The sequence below is a fragment of the Schistocerca gregaria genome, chromosome 2 (assembly GCF_023897955.1).
Source record: "Schistocerca gregaria isolate iqSchGreg1 chromosome 2, iqSchGreg1.2, whole genome shotgun sequence".
NCBI classification, from domain to species: domain Eukaryota; kingdom Metazoa; phylum Arthropoda; class Insecta; order Orthoptera; family Acrididae; genus Schistocerca; species Schistocerca gregaria.
The window spans coordinates 700,471,290-700,494,514 of NC_064921.1; the positions used below are offsets into that span (position 1 = coordinate 700,471,290).

General features: G+C 40.7%; 1 non-coding gene across 1 annotated transcript; it reads left to right on the plus strand.

Moving 5' to 3' along the window:
- The first annotated feature begins 9,373 nt into the window (after positions 1–9,373).
- Trnav-aac (transfer RNA valine (anticodon AAC)) lies at positions 9,374–9,446 on the plus strand. Its single transcript has one exon. It is a non-coding gene; the product is annotated as a tRNA-Val (tRNA).
- Positions 9,447–23,225: the final 13,779 nt, after the last annotated feature.

Sequence of the window (23,225 nt, forward strand, 5' to 3'; positions counted from 1 at the left end):
ACAGTAGTACAAGTTTATATGCCAACTAGCTCTGCAGATGACGAAGAAATCGAAGAAATGTATTATGACATAAAAGAAATTATTCAAGTAGTGAAGGGAGGTGACTGGAATTCGAGTGTAGGAAAAGGGAGAGAAGTAAGGGAGAGAAGGAAACATAGTAGGTGAATATGGATTGGGGCTAAGAAATGAAAGAGGAAGCCGTCTGATAGAATTTTGCACAGAGCATAACTTAATCATAGCTAACGCTTGGTTCAAGAATCATAAAAGAAGGTTGTATACATGGAAGAATCCTGGAGATACTAAAAGGTATCAGATAGATTATATACTGGTAGGACAGAGATTTAGGAACCAGGTTGTAACTTGGAAGACATTTCCAGGGGCAGATGTGGACTCTGACTACAATCTATTGGTTATGAACTGCATATTAAAATTGAAGAAACTGCAAAAAGGTGGGAATTTAAGGAGATGGGAACTGGATAAACTGACTAAACCAGAGGTTGTACATAGTTTTAGGGAGTGCATAAGGGAACAACTGACAGGAATGGGGGAAAGAAATACAGTAGTGACGAATGGGTAGCTCTGAGCAATGAGGTAGTGAAGGTAGCAGATGATGAAGTAGGTAAAAAGACGAGGGCTAGTAGAAATCCTGGGGTAACAGAAGAAATATTGAATTTAATTGATGAAAGGAGAAAATATAAAAATGCAGTAAATGAAGCAGGCAAAAAAGAATACAAACGTCACAAAAATGAGATCGACAGGAAGCAAAATGGCTAAGCAGGCATGGCTAGAGGACAAATGTAAGGATGTAGAGGCTTATCTCACTAGGGGTAAGATAGATACTGCCTACAGGAAAATTAAAGAGACCTTTGGAGAAAAGAGAACCACTTGTATGAATATCAAGAGCCCAGATGGAAACCCAGTTCTAAGCAAAGAGGGGAAAGCAGAAAGGTGGAAGGAGTATATAGAGGGACTTTACAAGGGCAATGTACTTGAGGAGAAGATAATGGAAATGGAAGAGGATGTAGATGAAGATGAAATGGGAGAGCGCACTGAAAGACCTGAGTCGAAACAAGGCCTCAGGAGTAGACAATATCCCATTAGAAGTACTGACGGCCTTGGCAGAGCCAGCCCTGACAAAACTCTACCATGTGGTGAGCAAGATGTACGACACAGGCGAAATACCCTCAGACTTCAAGAAGAATATAATAATTCCAATCCCAAAGAAAGCAGGTGTTGACAGATGTGAAAATTACCGAACTATCAGTTTAATAAGCCACAGCTGCAAAATACTAACGCGAATTCTTTACAGTCGAATGGAAAAACTGGTAGAAGCCGACCTCGGGGAAAATCAATTTGGATTCCGTAGAAATGTTGGGACACGTGAGGCAATACTGACCTTACGACTTATCTTAGGAGAAAGATTAAGGAAAGGCAAACCTACGTTTCTAGCATTTGTAGACTTAGAGAAAGCTTTTGACAATGTTGACTGGAAAACTCTCTTTAAAATTCTGCAGGTGGCAGGGGTAAAATACAGGGAGCGAAAGTCTATTTACAATTTTTACAGAAACCAGATGGCAGTTATAAGAGTCGAGGGGGCATGAAAGGGAAGCAGTGGTTGGGAATGGAGTGAGACAGGGTGGTAGCCTCTCCCGGAGGTTATTCAATCTGTATATTGAGCAAGCAGTAAAGGAAACAAAAGAAAACTTTGGAATAGGTATTAAAATCCAGGGAGAAGAAATACAAACTTTGAGGTTCGCCGATGACATTGTAATTCTGTCAGAGACAGCAAAGGACTTGGAAGAGCAGTTGAACGGAATGGATAGTGTCTTGAAAGGAGGATATAAGATGAACATCAACAAAAGTAAAACTAGGATAATGGAATGTAGTCAAATTAAATCGGGTGATGCTGAGGAAATTAGATTAGGAAATGAGACACTTAAAGTAGTATAGGAGTTTTGCTATTTGGGGAGCAAAATAACTCATGATGGTCGAAGTAGAGGATGTAAAATGTAGACTGGCAATGGCAAGGAAAGCGTTTCTAAAGAAGAGAAATTTGTTAACATCGAGTATAGATTTAAGTGTCAGGAAGACATTTCTGAAAGTATTTGTATGGAGTGTAGCCATGTATGGAAGTGAAACATGGACAATAAATAGTTTGGACAAGAAGAGAATAGAAGCTTTCGATATGTGGTGCTACAGAAGAATGTTTAAGATTAGGTGGGTAGATCACGTAACTAAAGAGGAGGTATTGAATAGGATTGGGGAGAAGAGAAGTTTCTAGCACAACGTGACTAGAAGAAGGGATCGGTTGGTAGGACATGTCCTGATGTATCAAGGGATCACAAATTTGTCATTGGAGGGCAGCGTGGAGGGTAAAAATCGTAGATGGAGACCAAGAGATGAATACATTAAGCAGATGCAGAAGGATGTAGGTTGCAGTAGGTACTCGGAGGTGAAGGAACTTGCACAGCATAGCTTAGCATGGAGTGCTGCATCAAACCAGTCTCAGGACTGAAGGCCACAACAACTGGTACCGATGGATCGTCCAATCATTTCAGCATAGACTTTCCCACATGTACGCGATACTCAGGATATTCCCGATATTGCAAGTAGGCCCCAGTTGTCCTTTGCCGATAAGAGACTCCCTTTGATCTTCTTTGTTGGTTTGTAAATACTCTGTATGCTATGTTTGCGCAATATATGGCCGATTGTGTCCGTCATCACAGGGATGTATGGATGTGTTAAGTTTCGTGACACTTCTTATACAAATGGTGGAGTACCCACCAATGTGTGCTGATTTTCGATACACATTGTGGCTGAGGTTCTCACTATTCCTTGGAGTCAATTCATCTAGAAACAACAGCTGTTTGTCCCTTCCTATGTCTATAGAAATGTTTATGATGGCATGAAGATTTCTCACATGCCTTTAGAAGTCACCGAGCTGTTCCTCACCACGAGTCCACTAGATAAAGGTGCCGTCGATGTAACTGTACAACTGTAAAACTAGGTTTACAAGGTGTCAGGTCCAGCGACTGTCTTTCGAAATGCTCCATGAAGAAACTGACAACTACTGTACTAAGCGGACCACACTCACTGATGCCTTACAATTGTTCGTAGAATCGCCATTCCACGTAAAGTAACTCATGTTAACACGTGCAGAAAAACTCTTGATGTTGTCCAGTGGAGAAGTGGAACTGTAATTCTGCAGTGTGTCACTGAGTGGAACTCCGGTAAACAAAGAAAAAACATCAAAGACGACCAGGATGTCATTCAGAGCGAGTTTTACTTTCTTCAGCTTCTCACTGAAATGTCCTGAGTCTCTACCACGTGCTGCTACAGCAGAGAGGTCAAATATTTCGCCAGTTTATACATCGGTGAGCTAGGATCCCTTAAGATCTGTCCTATTGGTACATAAAATTTATCCGTACAGCAGAGGTGGTAGCGTTTCTGTGTTGCGCAAACTTCTCTGCACTTCCACGAAGAGATGACGCTTTGCCTAAGCGATTCGTATTGTGTGTGATCTGCTGCATAGGAAATGCTACAAAATAACCGGGGTTATCCCAAAGCAAGCAGACCATCTACGTAGCAGAATAACAGATGCAATGTTACACAATTTCTGCATAAAAGAATAACAGATGCAATATTACACAATAATATGCTTTTATTTTGACATTAACAAACTAGTAAGTTACTACTTGTACAAATTTTGCTCACTCAACTTCGAATCCGATAAGCCGTAATGCTTACAGAGCTGTCAGACAACTTGCTGTCTCCTTTTCAGTCTGGTGTTTTGTCATCACAGAAGATGACGACGTAAATCTTATTGCTTAGGGAAGCCTGTGGCAAAGTTTCCAAAGTAAAGAGCAGAATTCTCTGTTACAAGCTAAATCCTTCTTTAAAACTAACTTTTTCACTGCAACTACTATTTCATTTCTCCAAACTCTATATTTGCAGTTTTGTTCAATAAAATTAAGGACGGAGATTATGACGCACCAGTTATCAAAAGTGTGATATTTTTAATTTATAAACACAACTTGTTTCGGGAAGATATGATCCTATTATAAACACCCACAAAAAAGGAAGACATGAATCATTCTTTCATATTATGTCAGATAGTAACGTGCACGTAATAGATAAATTATTATGTTCCACATACAGTATTGTGTACATTAAAGTAAAATTGTAAATGATATATGGCATTGATCATAGAATGAAGGCTTTCACGGCAGGTGTTGTCATCACTTAAAATTTCCGGGCTGAGATGTCGTGGTCCATACATAGAACTCTCCCCTGATGTTTCGCCTTCGACTGCGGAAGGCATCCTCCGAGGACAATCGGCGAACTGCGACGAGAGCGCGAGTGAGTGCTATATAAGACATCCAGAGGGCGCCGCTGTCAATCACGTGACGTCGGCTGGGCTATGATGTCTGATATTGCCAACTTTCTCAATTGAAATTAATTGATTGTCACGCTGTTGCTCCAATGTTGACATCCATATCTTATCCAGCTCAATGCCTTCATCTTTTCTATTGAAATTATTGTAGTGTTTGGCAATCTCTATCTCTGTACATTCGCGCATAATAATGCGACGTCGTTGCTACGACAGTCGTCTCACTAAACTTTATTTCATAATCACCTTCCTTAAACACATGTTCCGCTACAGCCGATTTATCAATATGTCCGAGGCGGCAGTTCCTTTTATGTTCACCCAGACGGGTGTTGACGCTTCTTTTTCTTGTGCCTATATAGACCTTTCCACAACGGCACGGAATTTTATAGACGCCTGGTGTAGCTAGAGGATGTCGTTTATCTTTTGCGAATTTTAAACATTCTTTTATTTTCGTGGTGGGTCTGAAGACAGTTTCCACATCGTACATGCTTAAAATTTTTCCAATGCGGTCAGTGACCTGACTGATGAATGGTAAGGACACTTTCCCCTTGGGTTGGTGTCGATTCTCGTCCGTCCTGGTTGTCAGTCTAGGGCATAGTGAACGGTCTATCTCTCTGTTCGAATAACCATTCTTCTTGAAGATCACTAAGATGTTCAATCTCATCATCCAAGTCAGCTGCTTCACATATTTTAAAAATGACCAATCAGATGGTGAAAGCGTCTTCCGTCTCTTCAGACGATAAGAAGCAACTCTTTAAATCAGAAGCTTACTCGCCCAGACTCTGTGGGTTACCCAAGGTACATAAACCGCTGGTACCTTTGTGACCTATACTCAGCGCAATAGGCTCTCCCATCCATGAATTAGCTGGACACCTTGCCTCGTTGCTATAACCTCAAGTTGGTGGAACAGACAGTCATGTCAAAAATTCAGATCACTTCATCGATATTATTATTAAGGAAATTCGTGTGGGCCCTTATGGTATCCTGGTCAGTTTTGATGTGGTGTCGTTGTTTACCATGATCCCGGTGAATGAAGCGATCACATGTATAGCGGATATTGTTCCTAGCGATATGTTGACATTATTCAGACATTGCCTTACAACAACTTATTTTTAATATAATAATGTTTTTTATGAACAGATTTATGGGATGGCTACGTGAAGTCCTCTTAGTCCAGCTGTGGCTAACTTGTTCATGGAGAACTTTTAACTACGGGCGCTGCAAACAGCTAGAAAAAGGCCAGCCAGATAGTATCGTTATGTACACGATATATTTGTTATATGGACCCACGGGGAAGAGGAACTAGATGCTTTCCAGTTACATCTGAATAGTATTAATCCAAGAATTTAATTCACTGTGGAAAAGGAAATCGATAGTCACCTGATCTTCTTAGATGCGACCGTAATCAAACGAGAGGACTGATTATTGACTCATAAGGTTTTCAGGAAGGACAGACAAACTGATCGTTATCTGCAGAAAGATTCTAACCACCACCAAAGACATAAAGGAGGATGATTAATACATGAATAGACAGGTCACACAAAATATGTGAACCAGTTCACTTAGATGATGAGATTGAACATCTTAGATTGATCTTCAAGAAGAATGGGTATTCCAACACAGAGATAGACCGTTCACTATGCCCTAGACTGACAACCAGGACGGACGAGGATCGATAACAACCCAAGGGGAAAGTGTTCTTACTATTTATCAGTGAGGTCACTGGCCGCATTGGAAACATTTTAAGCAAGTACGATGTGGAAACTGTCTTCAGACCCACCACGAAAATAAAAGAATGTTTAAGATTCGCAAAAGATAAACGACATCCTCTAGCTACACCAGGCGTCTATAAAATTCCGTGCCGTTGTGGAAAGGTCTATATAGGCACAAGAAACAGAAGCGTCAACACCCGTCTGGGTGAACATAAAAGGAACTGCCGCCTCGGACATATTGATAAATCGGCTGTAGCGGAACATGTGTTTAAGGAAGGTGATTATGAAATAAAGTTTAGTGAGACGACTGTCGTAGCAACGACGTCGCATTATTATGCGCGAATGTACAGAGATAGAGATTGCCAAACCCTGCAATAATTTCAATAGAAAAGATGAAGGCATTGAGCTGGATAAGATATGGATGTCAACACTGGAGCAACAGAGTGACAATCAATTAATTTCAATTGAGAAAGTTGGCAATATCAGAGCTCATAGCCCAGCCGACGTCACGTGACTGACAGCGGCGCCCTCTGGATGTCATGTATCACTCACTCGCGCTCTCGTCGCAGTTCGCCGATTGTCCTCGGAGGATGTCTTCCGCAGTCGAAGGCGAAACATCAGGGGAGAGTTCTATGTATGGACCACGGCATCTCAGCTCGGAAGTGTTAAGTGATGATACATGGCACTGTCATCTGCGATTTCCGACGCATTGGATTCAACTGTCTGTCCGGAAGTGTGTTCATTCACGCACAATGGCCCCTCTCCTTGTGGATATGCGAGAGTGGTATTATGCCATTACACACAGTAAAAATGCGCAAATCCATCATCGAACATAACAGATTCCTCCGTATACAATTCCTGTACAACAATATTAATTATTGCAACAAGTTTATTTAAATATTTAGATTTGCAGGCAGTGAAAACGATGAATTGTTGTTAATAAGTTTCATTCATAATAACTATTTCTATGTGTATCGAACTGGCTTGCTATCAGTATCGTAGCTCCCCCATTGAGCATTGAAAATGACACTACCGAGCCGAAAGAAGGGTTCAAGCGCTGAGAGTTAGGGTAATTAGCTTTTTTCATTTGCAAAAAAGTGCACCCATAAAACTGGTTTATGGTGCTTATCGTGCGGATGTAGCAGCAGAAAGAGACAACATACCGTCTCTTCAGCAGTTTTATTACTGCGGATATCCTGTGATAAACGGCTTTCGGGTGTTAACGGAGGCCGTATAGACTCCTCAGAAAAAATTCAGTTGATGCAAGCTATACTTTATCAGCGCTTGCAACAAATGAAACATCGTGTACGGAAAAGTCTCTAGTGACGGCCCTTGTACCAGTTTATGCCAATATTTATGGGTAAAAGACTCTTCCCAGTTCAGATTGCAGAATTTTCCTTTCCAAACTTGAGACGTACTAAACACAGACCTTCAGAGAAACATGAAGCTAATTTTGCATGAAGATCATAGCTTTAACTTTTTGACTGACTTTCCAGAATACTAGCAAGAATCGCACAACCTGATGGCGATTAGAATACGTATGTGGTAACAGTGGCAATGTTATGTACAGTATAGACGCTCAGTGGTGGCTCGTAAGTATACATTCTGGGTGTTCACAAATTTTTAAATTCAGATCAATAGGAGAGTGTAAAATTAATAGCATCTATTGTATAACATTCTATTGTATAACATTTATGCTCAACAACATATTTATATAACTTCAGCCACTGTCAATAATAATAATAACAATAATAATCATTATATGCATAACATGTGGAATTTTGTTGATTTGTACATAATTATGTACAGTTTATGGCAAGAACCAAATAAAGTTTCCGTTTCGCATTTTTGTGTAAGATGGAGTTTTCGTGTTTTTTTTTTTATTTTGTCAGGCAAATGTACAAGATCCCTAACAAATGTATTAGTTAAAGAATGAATTTCCAGGCAAAAAGCAGATATTCTTATGTTGCACTCACACAACTTACGCTTATTATACACTTTTCTGTTAACTGTTAGCTTGTAGTCACGCTTATTTCATTTTGTCACTTACTCAGACAATGGATCTGCCCTTGGTGGCCCTAATTCCTTTGCAGCAAACTTTTCCTGGTAATTTTCTTTTCTGCAAGCACTTAAATCAGATTCAACATAGTTTAGGTTGACAATGCACAGGAAAACCGATTCATGTACAGTAGACAACCAACTCCAAATACGAACCGCCGATTGCGGAAATGATTAAATTCAAGTAGTACTATCTACCGACAAGGTCACTTAACTAGAATACAAATGAGGCGCTCAGAGCCAAAAGCACACAGTCTTCGAGCCCACATTTAAGTGAATGTCAGAGAAACCAATGTTCATAAACACATACAATGTGGGCCTACGGTACAGATAACCCTGACTCACCACAGGATCAACAGATGTCAGACGCATGAATAAATGCTATAGTCTCACAATCGACGATGATGTGCTTCATGTTCTTAGCGCCTCAAATGGATTACTACACTATAAAATGCAAAACCTAGTGTATTATACCTCACTTAGAATACCACAAAATAGATTATTCTATCCTATAGCTATAAAATATACTGATGTCCGATCTAATTTTGCTATATAGAGAGTGAATTGGCGTATCTGAGGAATGTACTACCGTTTAGTGGGAGAATGGTAACCTGTGCACGCCGCGAACCATGCACATTGTTTATCAAAGCAGCATGTATTTGGCCCCTAAGACAATTACGTCATGCCAAGTACGCATGCGCAAAAGCTCCTTAAAACGTACAGAACTGCTGTGCTCGCGACCCAGATGCCAAGTTTCACCGAATCTAGAGGAGCAATATAGTACAGCGCGGTAGATTTAGTGCCGTGTATTTCAGATTACCGCATCTACATTACATTTAACAGCATTCAAAGAAAAATAACCAATAAATTCGCAAGGTGTCAAAAGTTATGGTGCTTACTGCTCTTACACAACAGCCATCACTGTAGATACTGTAGTAACAGACTTTCTGTAGCTCGCAGGCACACTGATAAATTTAACAATATCCTTTCAAAATATGGGGCACAGATAGTAACACTGAATCTTACTTATCATAACCAAATCTGAACAAAACATTGCCCACCGGACTGTTAAAATGTTGTATGCTTTGCAGTCCGTAAGACAGGTTTCGCCGCTTGCGTCCAGTCACAGCTGGCTGGGTCTCACTGGCTACAGAGTGGGTCAACGTCCAGCGGGGTTTCATCAGCATACTTCCAGCACCCGCTCCGACAGCAGGTTTCCGTGGTGTAGTGGTTATCACATCCGCCTAACACGCGGAAGGTCCCCGGTTCGATCCCGGGCGGAAACATTATTTTCTTCCTTAGTTTTCCAACTATTTTCCGAGCAGAGGTCGCATTTAATGAGACAGTTATGTAAGAAGCCCCCCCCATGAACCATGGACCTTGCCGTTGGTGGGGAGGCTTGCGTGCCTCAGCGATACAGATGGCCGTACCGTAGGTGCAACCACAATGGAGGGGTATCTGTTGAGAGGCCAGACAAACGTGTGGTTCCTGAAGAGGGGCAGCAGCCTTTTCAGTAGTTGCAGGGGCAACAGTCTGGATGATTGACTGATCTGGCCTTGCAACATTAACCAAAACGGCCTTGCTGTGCTGGTACTGCGAACGGCTGAAAGCAAGGGGAAACTACAGCCGTAATTTTTCCCGAGGACATGCAGCTTTAAAGGAGAAAATATAAAAATGCAGTAAATGAAGCAGGCAAAAAGGAATACAAACGTCTCAAAAATGAGATCGACAGGAAGTGCAAAATGGCTAAACAGGGATGGCTAGAGGACAAATGTAAGGATGTAGAAGCTTATCTCACTAGGGGTAAGATAGATACTGCCTACAGGAAAATTAAAGAGACCTTTGGAGAGAAGAGAACCACGTGTATGAATATCAAGAGCTCAGATGGCAGCCCAGTTCTAAGCAAAGAAGGGAAGGCAGAAAGGTGGAAGGAGTATATAGAAGGTTTATACAAGGGCGATGTACTTGAGGACAATATTATGGAAATAGAAGAGGATGTAGATGAAGACGAAATGGGAGATACAATACTGCGTGAAGAGTTTGACAGAGCACTGAAAGACCTGAGTCGAAACAAGGCCCCCGGAGTAGACAACATTCCATTAGAACTACTGACGGCCTTGGGAGAGCCAGTCATGACAAAACTCTACCAGCTGGTGAGCAAGATGTATGAGACAGGCGAAATACCCTCAGACTTCAAGAAGAATATAATAATTCCAATCCCAAAGAAAGCAGGTGCTGACAGATGTGAAAATTACCGAACTATCAGTTTAATAAGCCACGGCTGCAAAATACTAACGCGAATTCTTTACAGACGAATGGAAAAACTGGTAGATGCAGACCTCGGGGAGGATCAGTTTGGATTCCGTCGAAATGTTGGAACACGTGAGGCAATACTGACCTTACGACTTATCTTAGAAGAAAGATTAAGAAAAGGCAAACCTACGTTTCTAGCATTTGTAGACTTAGAGAAAGCTTTTGACAATGTTGACTGGAATACTCTTTTTCAAATTCTAAAGGTGGCAGGGGTAAAATACAGGGAGCGAAAGGCTATTTATAATTTGTACAGAAACCAGATGGCAGTAATAAGAGTCGAGGGGCATGAAAGGGAAGCAGTGGTTGGGAAAGGAGTGAGACAGGGTTGTAGCCTCTCCCCAATGTTATTCAATCTGTATATTGAGCAAGCAGTAAAGGAAACAAAAGAAAAATTTGGAGTAGGTATTAAAATTCATGGAGACGAAGTAAAAACTTTGAGGTTCGCCGATGACATTGTAATTCTGTCAGAGACGGCAAAGGACTCGGAAGAGCAGTTGAACGGAATGGACAGTGTCTTGAAAGGAGGATATAAGATGAACATTAACAAAAGCAAAACGAGGATAATGGAATGTAGTCGAATTAAGTCGGGTGATGCTGAGGGAATTAGATTAGGAAATGAGACACTTAAAGTAGTAGATGAGTTTTGCTATTTAGGAAGTAAAATAACTGATGATGGTCGAAGTAGAGAGGATATAAAATGTAGACTGGCAATGGCAAGGAAAGCGTTTCTGAAGAAGAGAAATTTGTTAACATCGAATATAGATTTATGTATCAGGAAGTCGTTTCTGAAAGTATTTGTTTGGAGTGTAGCCATGTATGGAAGTGAAACATGGACGATAACTAGTTTGGACAAGAAGAGAATAGAAGCTTTCGAAATGTGGTGCTACAGAAGAATACTGAAGATAAGGTGGATAGATCACGTAACTAATGAGGAGGTATTGAATAGGATTGGGGAGAAGAGAAGTTTGTGGCACAACTTGACTAGAAGAAGGGATCGGTTGGTAGGACATGTTTTGAGGCATCAAGGGATCACAAATTTAGCATTGGAGGGCAGCGTGGAGGGTAAAAATCGTAGAGGGAGACCGAGAGATCAGTACACTAAGCAGATTCAGAAGGATGTAGGTTGCAGTAGGTACTGGGAGACGAAGCAGCTTGCACAGGATAGAGTAGCATGGAGAGCTGCATCAAACCAGTCTCAGGACTGAAGACAACAACAACAACAACACGTAAGAAGCTTTGAATGTGGAACAAGTATTCAGTGAACCGTCGGAGATCGCACATGCAATCAGAGGACCAATGTATTGATTGCTGCGGCGGCGAAACCCTTAACTACTTATGGACGAGGTCTCGTACATATGGACTGGCTAAAATATATGGTTCTTTGGAATTTCAATACATTTTTAGTTTTATTGGGCTTTCTACTATAAATGTGCATGCTTCGGCATTGATAGTGTTAAATCTGAAACTTCACTTTGATAGCAATTATCGCCGGAAGAATTGAAACGGAATTCTGGTATTCAAATACATATACCGGTAAGCAAACAAGTGATCTTGATGTTTCAATTAAATCTTTTTCATTTAAACCTGAAGAAACACACAGAACACAAGAACAAAGCAAGATTTAGTGTTTATGGTGGAATACACTGTGACACAAACTGAAATATGGAGACTTACATAGTTCACACATTACCCTCACCGGAATCATATGCTCAGAGTGATTTCCTGATTTACCTTCATGAAAATCCTTTATAACAACACAATATACAAAAATAATAGGACAAAAGTGTAATCTCAGTCATCGTCAAAATTTAGTTATCATCAACTGCAGATTCGTCAAGGACTTTAATCACTTGCAAATTTTGAACACAATATCAACACTAAAGCATACAAAACGCTTGAAACGGGGGGAACTTGAACGTCAGCTAATACCCGTGAAACAAGAGACGATAACGAAGATCCAAAAACGACGAATGTTTCCATCACTGCCTGGTGAAAACTGCGAACCCAAATTCTGGCGTTCCCCGAGGTAGTGTTATAGGTCCTTTGCTGTTCCTTATCTATTTAAACGATGTGGGAGACAATCTGAGCAGCCGTATTCGCCTGTTTGCAGATGACGCTGTCGTTTATCAACTAAAAAAGTCATCAGAAGATCAAAACAAACTGCAAAACGATTTAGAAGAGATATCGGAATGGTGATAAAAGTGGCAGATGACCTTAAATAACGAAAAGTGTGAGGTCATCCACATGAGTGCTAAAAGGAACGCGTTAAACTTCTGTTACACGATTAATCTGTCTAATCCAAAAGCCGTAAATTCAACTAAATACCTAGGTATTACAATTACGAACAATTTAAATTGGAAGGAACACACAGAAAATGTTTGGGGGGAAGGCTAACCAAAGACTGCGTTTTATTGGCAGGACTCTTAGAAAATGTAATAGACCTACTAAGGAGACTGCCTACACTACGCTTTTCCTTCCACTTTTAGAATACTGTTGCGCGGTGTGGGATCCTTACCAGATAGGACTGACTGAGTACATCGGAAAAATTCAAAGGAAGGCAGCACGTTTTGTATTATCGCGAAATATGGGAGATAGTGTCACAGAAATGATACAGGATTTGGGATGAACATCATTAAAAGAAAGGCCTTTTTCGTTGCGACGGATTCTTCTCACGGAATTCCAATCACCAACTTTCTCCTCCGAATGCGAAAATATTTTGTTGACACCGACTTACGTAGGGTAGGAACGATCACCATGATAAAATAAGGGAAATCAGTGCACGCACGAAAAGATATAGGTGTTCATTCTTCCCGCGCGCTGTACTTGATTGGAATAGTAGAGAATTGTGAAGGTGGTTCGATGAACCCTCTGCCAGGCACTTAAATGTGATTTGCAGAGTATCGATGTAGATGTACGGTTGGCACCGTGGTAAATCATCATATTTGGCGTGACGTAATATTACATCCACTGCACATTCGCATTACCCAGAAGAGCTGTAATACTACGTCAGCCGCGCGCTAGGGTTGAGAGTGAAGCAAGGTGATCTGCGTACTATCAGTTGAGGAAAGTGTTCTGGCTCTAGTTGACCTGAAAACAATTTACGCAGTGCTACTTCTTCATAAAGCCAGCAAACGGCCTGAACAGTTTCACGGCGGTATCTATCGACCAGTTCCGTCCAGACCGTAAGCAAGCCACAATTAATGTCGGATACGTGGCGTTAAGTGCATAACAGCTCTGTGTCGTACTCTACGAGAAGAAACTAATCAACAATTAAATACATTGAAACCGAGAAATTTCCAAACTAAAAAAGGGGGAGCACATCCGAGAAAATATAAATGAACTCATTGTGCCATACAGTGAGGGAAAGACGGTACAAAATAATGGATCAGACGGTACCAACTAATGAGAAACTCCTGAACAGGGAACTCTGACAACCCGCCAGAAATGGAACTAACTGAGCAGTATATAACGCAATTGTCTGTGCATGGCGCTCGCGATGCTCACAATCCCTGATCTAAATCAAAAAGCCACGCTGGGAAGGCAGAATTACATGGTTATTTCCGATGACGACTCAAGCCGTCGTTCCAAAAGACATACAGACAAATCAGAGTATGTTGTACAATTGTGCAAAACAGGTCAGAAGATCCCAGGACCACTTGCAAAACTCCTTACAGGCACCACTAGATTCCATCTTTAAGAACGCTGCCTCTCCCTGCCCCCATAAACATTGAGACGTGAAATCCAGTGTTCAAAACGCCTTAACGATTACAAAATTTAACAACCACGTTGATTTTCACGTATGTTTTCTATTACGCAAATAAACTCCCTTCACTTGGCTTAGCATCAGGTAGTTATGCTTATTTTAGCTGTTTAAGCTTTTATTAAAATACTTGTGTACCCATTTATTATTTTTAATTTTTATTTTATCACACAGCAGTGTTTTCCATGCGGTAAATAGAAAAAAATTATAATATGTAAATAATGTTGCAGAAGAAGTGCTAGTTTCGACAATTTGTGCATATTTGCACAAACTGTACCTTGCAATGACAAAGTAAGAATTAAATCGTGCGCGTCAATACTTGAAACGAAAAATGGTCCATATAAACAATATGACGCCGAAAAACTTAAGTACAGTTATTGAAATACAACGACAACAAATCAATGGCAATAATGGAAGACTAAAACTGTATAAGTAATATCCGTATCCTGTGTGAACTGATCAAAATGTATTGCGCTGGCCGGTTGGAGTGGCCGAGAGGTTCTAGACGCTACAGTTTCACCCGGGAACCCTTTCAGAAACAAAACAAATCAAAGAGAGCTCCAGAAGCAAAGCACTGCAGAGCGAGCCGGAATTCAAAAACCACTCATCAGTGACGTAAATGCCCGTAAAAGGTATAGGTAGGCTGTTTAGGTTTTTATGTTGGTAACGCCACGTAGCGCTCTGTATGAAAATCACTGGCTGTGCTGTGTGCAGTCTGTGGCTGGTTTGCATTGTTGGAATATTTGTTATTGTAGTGTTGGGCAGTTGGATGTGAACAGCGCGTAGCGTTGCGCAGTTGGAGGTGAGCCGTCAGCAGTGGTAAATGTGGGGAGGGAGATGGCAGAGTTTTGAGAGAGGACGATTTGGATGTGTGTCCGTCAGAAAAAGGAAATTTGTAAGACTGGATGTCATGAACTGATATGACTTTTGAACACTAATAAGGTAAATACATTGTTTGTTCTCCATCGAACTCCTTTATTTGCTAACTATGCCTAACAGTAGTTAGTGCCTTCAGTAGTCAGAATCTTTTATTTAGCTGGCAGTATTGGCGCTCGCGTAGTTTGTGTAACGAAGATTTTTGTGAGGTAAGTGATTCATGAAAGGTACAGCTTATTGTTAGTCAGGGCCATTCTTTTGTAGGAAATTATTGAAAGTCAGACTGCGTTGCATTAATAAAAAAAATATTGGGTGTCAGTTTAATGTTGATCAGAATAAGTAAAGAGAGAAATGTCTGAGTACGTTCAGTTTTGCTCAGCTGTTTGAAAATCAAATAACATAAGAGGTTTACCAGCACAGTAATTTATAAATTTTTCTAAGGGACGTTTCACAAGGAAACGGTGTCGAAGCCACAAAACCTCTATTATGTAGCAATGGAAGAATGTCATGTGATCAGATGAATCTTGTTGTACATTGTTTCCATATTCTGGCCGCGTTTACGTTCCAAGGGTGAGACAAGGCGCGCGTTTCGATGATGATTTGGGCAGCCGTTCCGTAGTATTCTATGGGCCCCATGGTTACTCTGCAAGATCGTATTACAGCCAAATATCATGTGACATTTTAGCTGATCAGGTGCGTCTCATGGTACAATGTGTTCCATAAGGACAGGGCCCCCGTTGACACAGCTCGCATAATCAAGGACTAATTTTACCCATATTTTGCAGCTTCAACCGTGACTGTTTTCAATACACTGGAAGTAAGGATTAAAAAACACCTTCAGTTCACAAAGTTTCATGTTTTATTAAATACACGATGCATTTCGGACCTGTGGGTCTATCGACAGGCGTAGCTTGTCTTAATACATGATTTATTTTTGCTCCTGAGTGAGGTGAAACACACATTCAAGTCATTAAAAGGTTTCAGGTGAGGTTACGAATTTTGTAAGTTAAAAGCCGAAAATATGTGCAAAATAGTGGCAGAGGAATAAAACTATTAACCCTCAACTTTTTTAAGTGTTCCAAAATAATTAAAACAGAAGCCTTCCTTCCCCTACCCCCATTAAAAGAGAGATAAATCGTGGTGTAATGCCTTACACGAAGCGTATTTTTTTTTTCCACAATCGACTTTGCGTTAGATTTCCACTACTCGTTAAGTTGCTAATTATAGGAGCCGAGTTGTGGAGAAGAAGGGAGTGGGGGGGGGGGGGGGGTCGAAACAGATTAATGGTCGCCGAAAGTGCAAAAGATTACCAGTACCAGATATGATACTTTAAGTGTTTATATCCCACGCAGAGAATTTATTCAAGTAATGAATAAATGTCGAAATCGTGCAATAAATGTGACACACAGAATACCGCACGTTATTATAAACCGATAATTTCATGCCTTTTTATGTTTTCATGTCTAGACAAAAATGCGCAGATCACTACTGTCAAGAACTGAGCCATTAAATTTTCTCATTTCCCATTTTCTTGTGACTCCAAATGCATCAAAAACCGAACAAATTATTCTCAGATAATTTGTTTGTTGATTTTTCTGTAAAATTAAACATTTTGATACTGACCTCAATCATGTTTGATCTTATACAATTGTATTTAAATTTACAAAATCTGCAGTCGTTAGCAATCGTATGTGTAAGCCCACTGTAACGTTTTGTTAGCTGAAGTCTCCTCTACCTGTAAGAAACTTAACAGAGATTTTTATTGTATTTTAGCTCGGAAAATCGTATCTGACTGCATATAATTTGACAGTCCCAAGCAATATACGTATTCTGCAGAGCATCCCTTTTAAAAAAGTGACTTCTACAATGTTACCAACAGGAGAGCCTAAATTCCTGCAGTGTGAGAACGGAATCGTTGTTTGTTCTACCCGAAGCTGATAGATTGGTTTTTTCCTAATCCACTCAAAGTGAACTCTATCGGAGATTCACAGTGCAAGCTGAGTATTGTGGTGGTAGTATACTAGGCTGGTTTAAGGAACAGCAGGCGGTTTCCAGCACATACCCAGTCTGGAATTACGTTGTAGAATGTACTGGCGGAAAGCAGGGTTTCTAGAGGGTTTCTCGTATCGGAGTAGTAAACGGCCATTAAGGATTCCTGAATTCTGCTGTCGGCTGGCTGAAAGCCCTAAATTGGTAATAAGTTTAGAAGAGCCTTGAAGCTCGAAAAATCGATTATTTGGTCTCCTGGATGTAGGAGTTAGTTGCTCTCTGAAGCAAATGTGCTGTTTCGACTAAATTACTGATTTATGAGCTCTGACAGCAGTGATAGAAAATTTGCTAGTGCGTTCCAAGGTTCATGAGGTTTCACAGCCAATTTAAGACTCCGCAGTATGTCCAGGAATGTTGTGTTACAAGACATAAGATAAAGACAAAAAATCCCCTCCGATAGCGCAATATTTGTTTTGGTGCCACTCGAGTTAAGGACTTCGAGGAACTTCCTCTGGATTTCGTATGGGTACTCCGTTTCGTGCGGTTCTATGGGCTAGACTGTTAGGAAACAGCCACTGTAGGCACTATTGGACGTATGAAAAATCGCGCTAGCAAACGAACAGAGCAGCCTACCATATTCCACATTTATGTCTGTGTGTGACATTTGCAATCAATCGTTATGGAGATGACGCAAACTCATGCGTATTTGTTTGTTTAAGGTCGTACGCGACATACATATTTAATTAGAGAGCCATAAAAATCAAGAGTTTTTTACATGGTGAATAGACTCCGGTTTCTTCACAAGAAATGTTAGTCATACGGAGAGGCTTTGTATTTCATAACGTTTCTTCTCTAAGCATAAAACATCACGTACAGTGTCCACCTCCATAATTTTTATCCGTACTTCATTTGTGGTGGAATGTTCTTTGGTGGCATTTCTATATAGCATTAAAGTATCCGGCAATGAGCTTCCCAGTCGCCGAAAAATTTCCAAATCTATTGGAGAACGGATAGGAGACTTTGAGTCATGCAGAAAAACTTTCATGGCCCGACCGACGAACAAGATACTATCCCCTGATGCACTGTACCACCAGTCGTAAGAACTTGGGGAGTCTGCCTTTGGTTGACAGGACAGTCCACTCCTGGTTGCAAAAGGAATAAATTGTTAGTACTCTGGTCTTCATGAAGTTTCCTGACGTAGATGGTGGTTACATCCATGTATACAATCTATGTTGTTTGTTGTGGTCTTCAGTCCAGAGACTGGTTTGATGCAGCCCTCCATGCTACTTTATCCTGTGGAAGCTTCTTCATCTACAAGTAACTATTGAGCACACATCCTTCCGAATCTGCCAAGTGTATTCATATCACGGTCTCCCTCTACGATTTTCACCCTCCACACTGCTCTCCAGTACAAAATTGGTGATCCCTTGATTCCTGAAAATATGTTCTACAAACCGATCCCTTCTTCTAGTCACAAATCCTCTTTCCCTCAAGTCTATTAAGTATCTCCTCATTACTAACGTGATCTGCCCATCTAATCTTCAGTATCCTTAAGTAGCACCACATTTCGAAAGCTTCTATTCTCTTCTTGTCCGAACTAGCTATCGTACGTGTTTCACTTCCATACATGGCTACACTTCATACAAATACTTTCAGAAAATACTTTCTGACACTTAAATCTATATTCGATGTTAACAAATTTCTCTTCTTCAGAAACGCTTTCCTTGCCATTGCCAGTCTACATTTTATATCCTCTCTACTTCGACCATCATCACTTATTTTGCTCCCCAAATAGCAAAACTCCTTTACTACTTTAAGTGTCTCATTTCCTAATATAATTCCCTCAGCATCACCCGACTTAATTCGACTACATTCCATTATCCTCGTTTTGCTTTTGTTGATGTTCATCTTATACCCTCCTTTCAAGACACTGTCCATTCCGTTCAACTGCTCTTCCAAGTCCTTTGGTGTCTCTGACAGAATTACAATGTCATCGGCGAACCTCAAAATTTTTATTTCTTCTCCATGAACTTTAATACCTACTCCGAATTTTCCTTTTGTTTCCTTTACTGCTTGTTCAATATACAGATTGAATAACATCGGGGAGAGGCTACAACCCTGTGTTACTCCCTTCCCAACCACTGCTTCCCTTTCATGCCCCTCGACTCTAATAACTGCCATCTGGTTTCTGTACAAATTGTAAGTAGACTTTCACTCCTGTATGTTTCCCCTGCCATCTGCAGAATTTGAAAGAGAGTATTCCCGTCAACATTGTGAAATGCTTTCTCTAAGTTTACAATTACTAGAAACGTTGGTTTGCCTTTCCTTAACGTATGTTCTAAGATAAGTCGTAGGGTCAGTATTGCCTCACGTGTTCCAACACTTCTAACCCAAACTGATCCTCCCTGGGGTCGGCTTCTACAAGTTTGTCCATTCTTCTCTAAGAAATCGTGTTAGTATTTTGCAGTCGTGACTTATTAAACTGATAGTTCGGTAATTTCCAGACCTGCCTTCTTTGGGACTGAAGTTGTTATATCCTTCTTGAAGTCTGAGGGTATTTCGCCTTTCTCATACATCTTGCTCACCAGATGGTGGAGTTTTGACAGGACTGGCTCTCCCAAGTCTGTCAGTAGTTCTAATGGACTGCTGTCTACTCCAGGGGCCTTGTTTCGACTTAGGTCTTTCAGTGTCCTGTCAAATTTTTCACGCAGTATCGTATCTCCCATTTCATCTTCATCTACATGTTCTTCCATTTCCGTAATATTGTCCTCAAGTACATCGTTCCTCTTTTCTCCAAAGGTCTCTCTAATTTTCCTGTACACGGTTTCTACTTTACGCCTAGTGATATATGCATCTACATCCTTACATTTGACCACTAGCCATCCCTGCTTAGCCATTTTGCACTTCCTGTCGATTTTATTTTTGAGACGTTTGTATTCCTTTTTGCCTACTTCATTTACTGCATTTTTATATTCTCTCCGTTTATCAGTAACGTTCAATATCTCCTCTGTTACCCAAGGATTTCTAGTAGCCTTCCTCTTTTCACCCACTTGATCCTCTGCTGCCTTTACTACTACAACCTCTGGTTCAGTCAGTTTATCCAGATCCTATCTCCTTAAATTCCCACCTTTTCGAAGTTTCTTCAGTTTTAATCTACAGTTCATAACCAACAGATTATAGTCAGGGTCCACATCTGCCGCTGGAAATGCCTTACAATTTAAAACTTGGTTCCTAAATCTGACTTAACCATTATATAATCTTTGTGAAACCTTCCACTGTCTCCAGATCTCTTCTATGTTCATGCTTTTTAAACCAAGTGTTAGCTATGATTATGTTATGCTCTGTGCAAAATTCTACCAGGCGGCTTCCTCTTTTATGCCAAACCCCTATTCTATATTTACCTACAACTTTTCCTTCTCTTCCTTTTCTTACTATCAAATTCCAATCCCCCATGACTATTAAATTTTCATCTCCCTTCACTATCTGATTAATTTCTTTTATCTAATCATACATTTCTTCAATTTCTTCGTCGTCTGTGGTGCTAATTGGCATATAAACTTGTGCTACTGTGGTAGGCGTGGGTTTCGTGTTTATCTTGGCTACAACAATGCGTTCAATATGCTGTTCGTAGCAGCTTACCTGCGCTCCTGTTTTTTTTTATTCATTATTAAACCTACTCCTGCGTTACCCCTATTTGATTTTGTATTTGCAAGCCTGTATTCACTTGACCTGAAGTCTTGTTCCTCCTGCCACCGAACTTCACTAATTCCCAGTACATCTAACTTTGACCTATCCATTTCCCTTTTTAATTTTTCTAACTTACCTATCCGGGATCTGACATTCCACGCTCCGATCCGTAGTACGCCAGTCTTGTTTCACCTGATAACGACGTCCTCCTGAGTAGTCCCTGCCCGGTGATCCGAATGGGGGACTATTTTACCTAAGGAATATTTTACCTACGGTAGGGCTGTTAAATCGTTTCAGGCAAATGCCGGGATGGTACCTTTGAAAGGCCCCAAAGATCAACAAACGACCATCTGTGCGGAACGACTTGCGCGTTTCGAGGCTAATCGTGAAAACTTTTTGTCCAACATCGTCACAGGCGATCAAACATGGGTTCATCATTACGAACTGAAAAAAGAACCGGCAAATCATGGAGTGGCTCCACACCACCTCTCTTCCGTAGAGGAAATTCAAAGCCGTACCCTCAACTGGTAAAGTCATAAAGAAAGTCTTCTGCATCTGAGAAGGTGTTGTTGTTTGGTGTCCTTCCTCAACGCTCAACTCTGAAGTGTACTGTGATACTCTCAGGAAAGTGAAGAAACGACTTCAGCGTTTTCGTCGCCACAAAATTGCAGACGAACTTCTCCTTCTCCATGACAAGGCCTCACACAATTCACAATCTCACAGCTCACAAAACTTCATTGGACTATTCTTCCTGATCCTTCTTGCAGTCAGGAGCTCACCCCTTTCGACTTCCATCTGTTTGGTCCAATAAAGGATGCTCTCCTCTGGGAGCAGTACTTGGTTGATGGAGAGGTTACTGATGCAACAAGACGTTGAATTCGGCGTCGACCAGCAGAGTACAGCCATGCGGGCATATAGGCCAGCCAGTGATGTCAGGCAGTCACATTGAAGGGAGATTATGTTTAAAAATAGGGCTTGAGCTCCGTCTCTAATGATTTCCTTCCCAATCCTCCCCTAACCCGAGCTTGCGCTCCGTCTCTAATGGCCTCGTTGTCGACGGGAAGTTAAACACTAACCACCATCACCACAAGTATCACTTGTCCCTTCGTCAGGTAGCTTGAGTAGCGATCCCTCGTACTACTTCTGTCCACTTTCAGACCGCCATCTCCACATCTTACTCGATACAACCAGTACGTAAGGGACCTTCTTCTTCTTCTTCTTCTTCTTCTTCTTCTTCTTCTTCGACATCTTGGCGAAATACAGAGCTTCTCTTCCGAAATTGAAATATTTGTAACTTTTGGGAAACAAAAGCAATACTGACAATTATGTCAGTATGTAATTAGTCCTGCCAGGTTTAAATATAGACCCCTCTGTCTGTACGGTAGCTTCCTTTCACGCTTACTGATTGCGATAGAAACAGTCCATCACCATGGGAGCAACAAGAAAGGAACGATGTAAAGAGACTGCGAATGTACGCTAATCATTTCTTTTTCATCATTGCATTTGTGCTTACTTTAATACCACAACTGCATGCCCGAAAGACAATAAGGAAAGAGGAACTGGGTATGTAAATGTTTGAAAAGAAGAACGACACATTCCATATTAATTTATTCTGTAAAATCCGATATCCCTTGCGGGCGAAACATTAGTTAATAAAGTGTAGCGGGACAATGTTCAAAACATGACTGAAAATACGTTCACTAAATAGAGATAAGAACATCTACGACTGACATGGCATCTAAAGTCGACGTACAATTTTAAAATGTTAGAAATAAGGAAATGAAGTAATACAGAACGCTATGCTTGTAACGTACGTTGTTGTTCTACATTGTTTAGCTCTGGTATTTACAGGGTCACAGAGAAGCATCTTAGGTTTTGGAGGGAAAAACCGTAATTGTAATGATCTGCACTGCAACAGAAACAAGAAGCACAAGTTAAGGAAAAATAATGTAATGTGTGTTTCACCTCACAAGCGACATTGAAGCACATAGTTCCTGTGAATTAGGTGGAGGTGACTTAGGTGGAGATTATATTCGACAACCGGAATAAATTAATAACTGGCTCCTTTTACCGGTCTCAGATGAAACAGTTGCTGAACAGTACAAAGAAAATTTGAGTCTCATCAAAAATAGGTACCCTACTCATACAATTATAGTTGGCAGTGACTTCAATCTACCTTCCGTATGTTGACAAAAATACTTTTTCAGACCCTATTGTAGACGAAAAACAACTTTCGTAATTGTTCCAAATGATTTTTTTTTTTTTAATTTTTTGAACAGTTAGTTCACGAGGCCATTCAAATTGTAAATGGTTACGAAAACACACTTGACCTCTTAGCCACAAATAATCCTGAGCATCACGACGGATGCAGGGATTACAGACGTAGCGAGGCTCAATCCCGTAACAGAAATCACCAAAACTAGACGCGAAATATATCTAT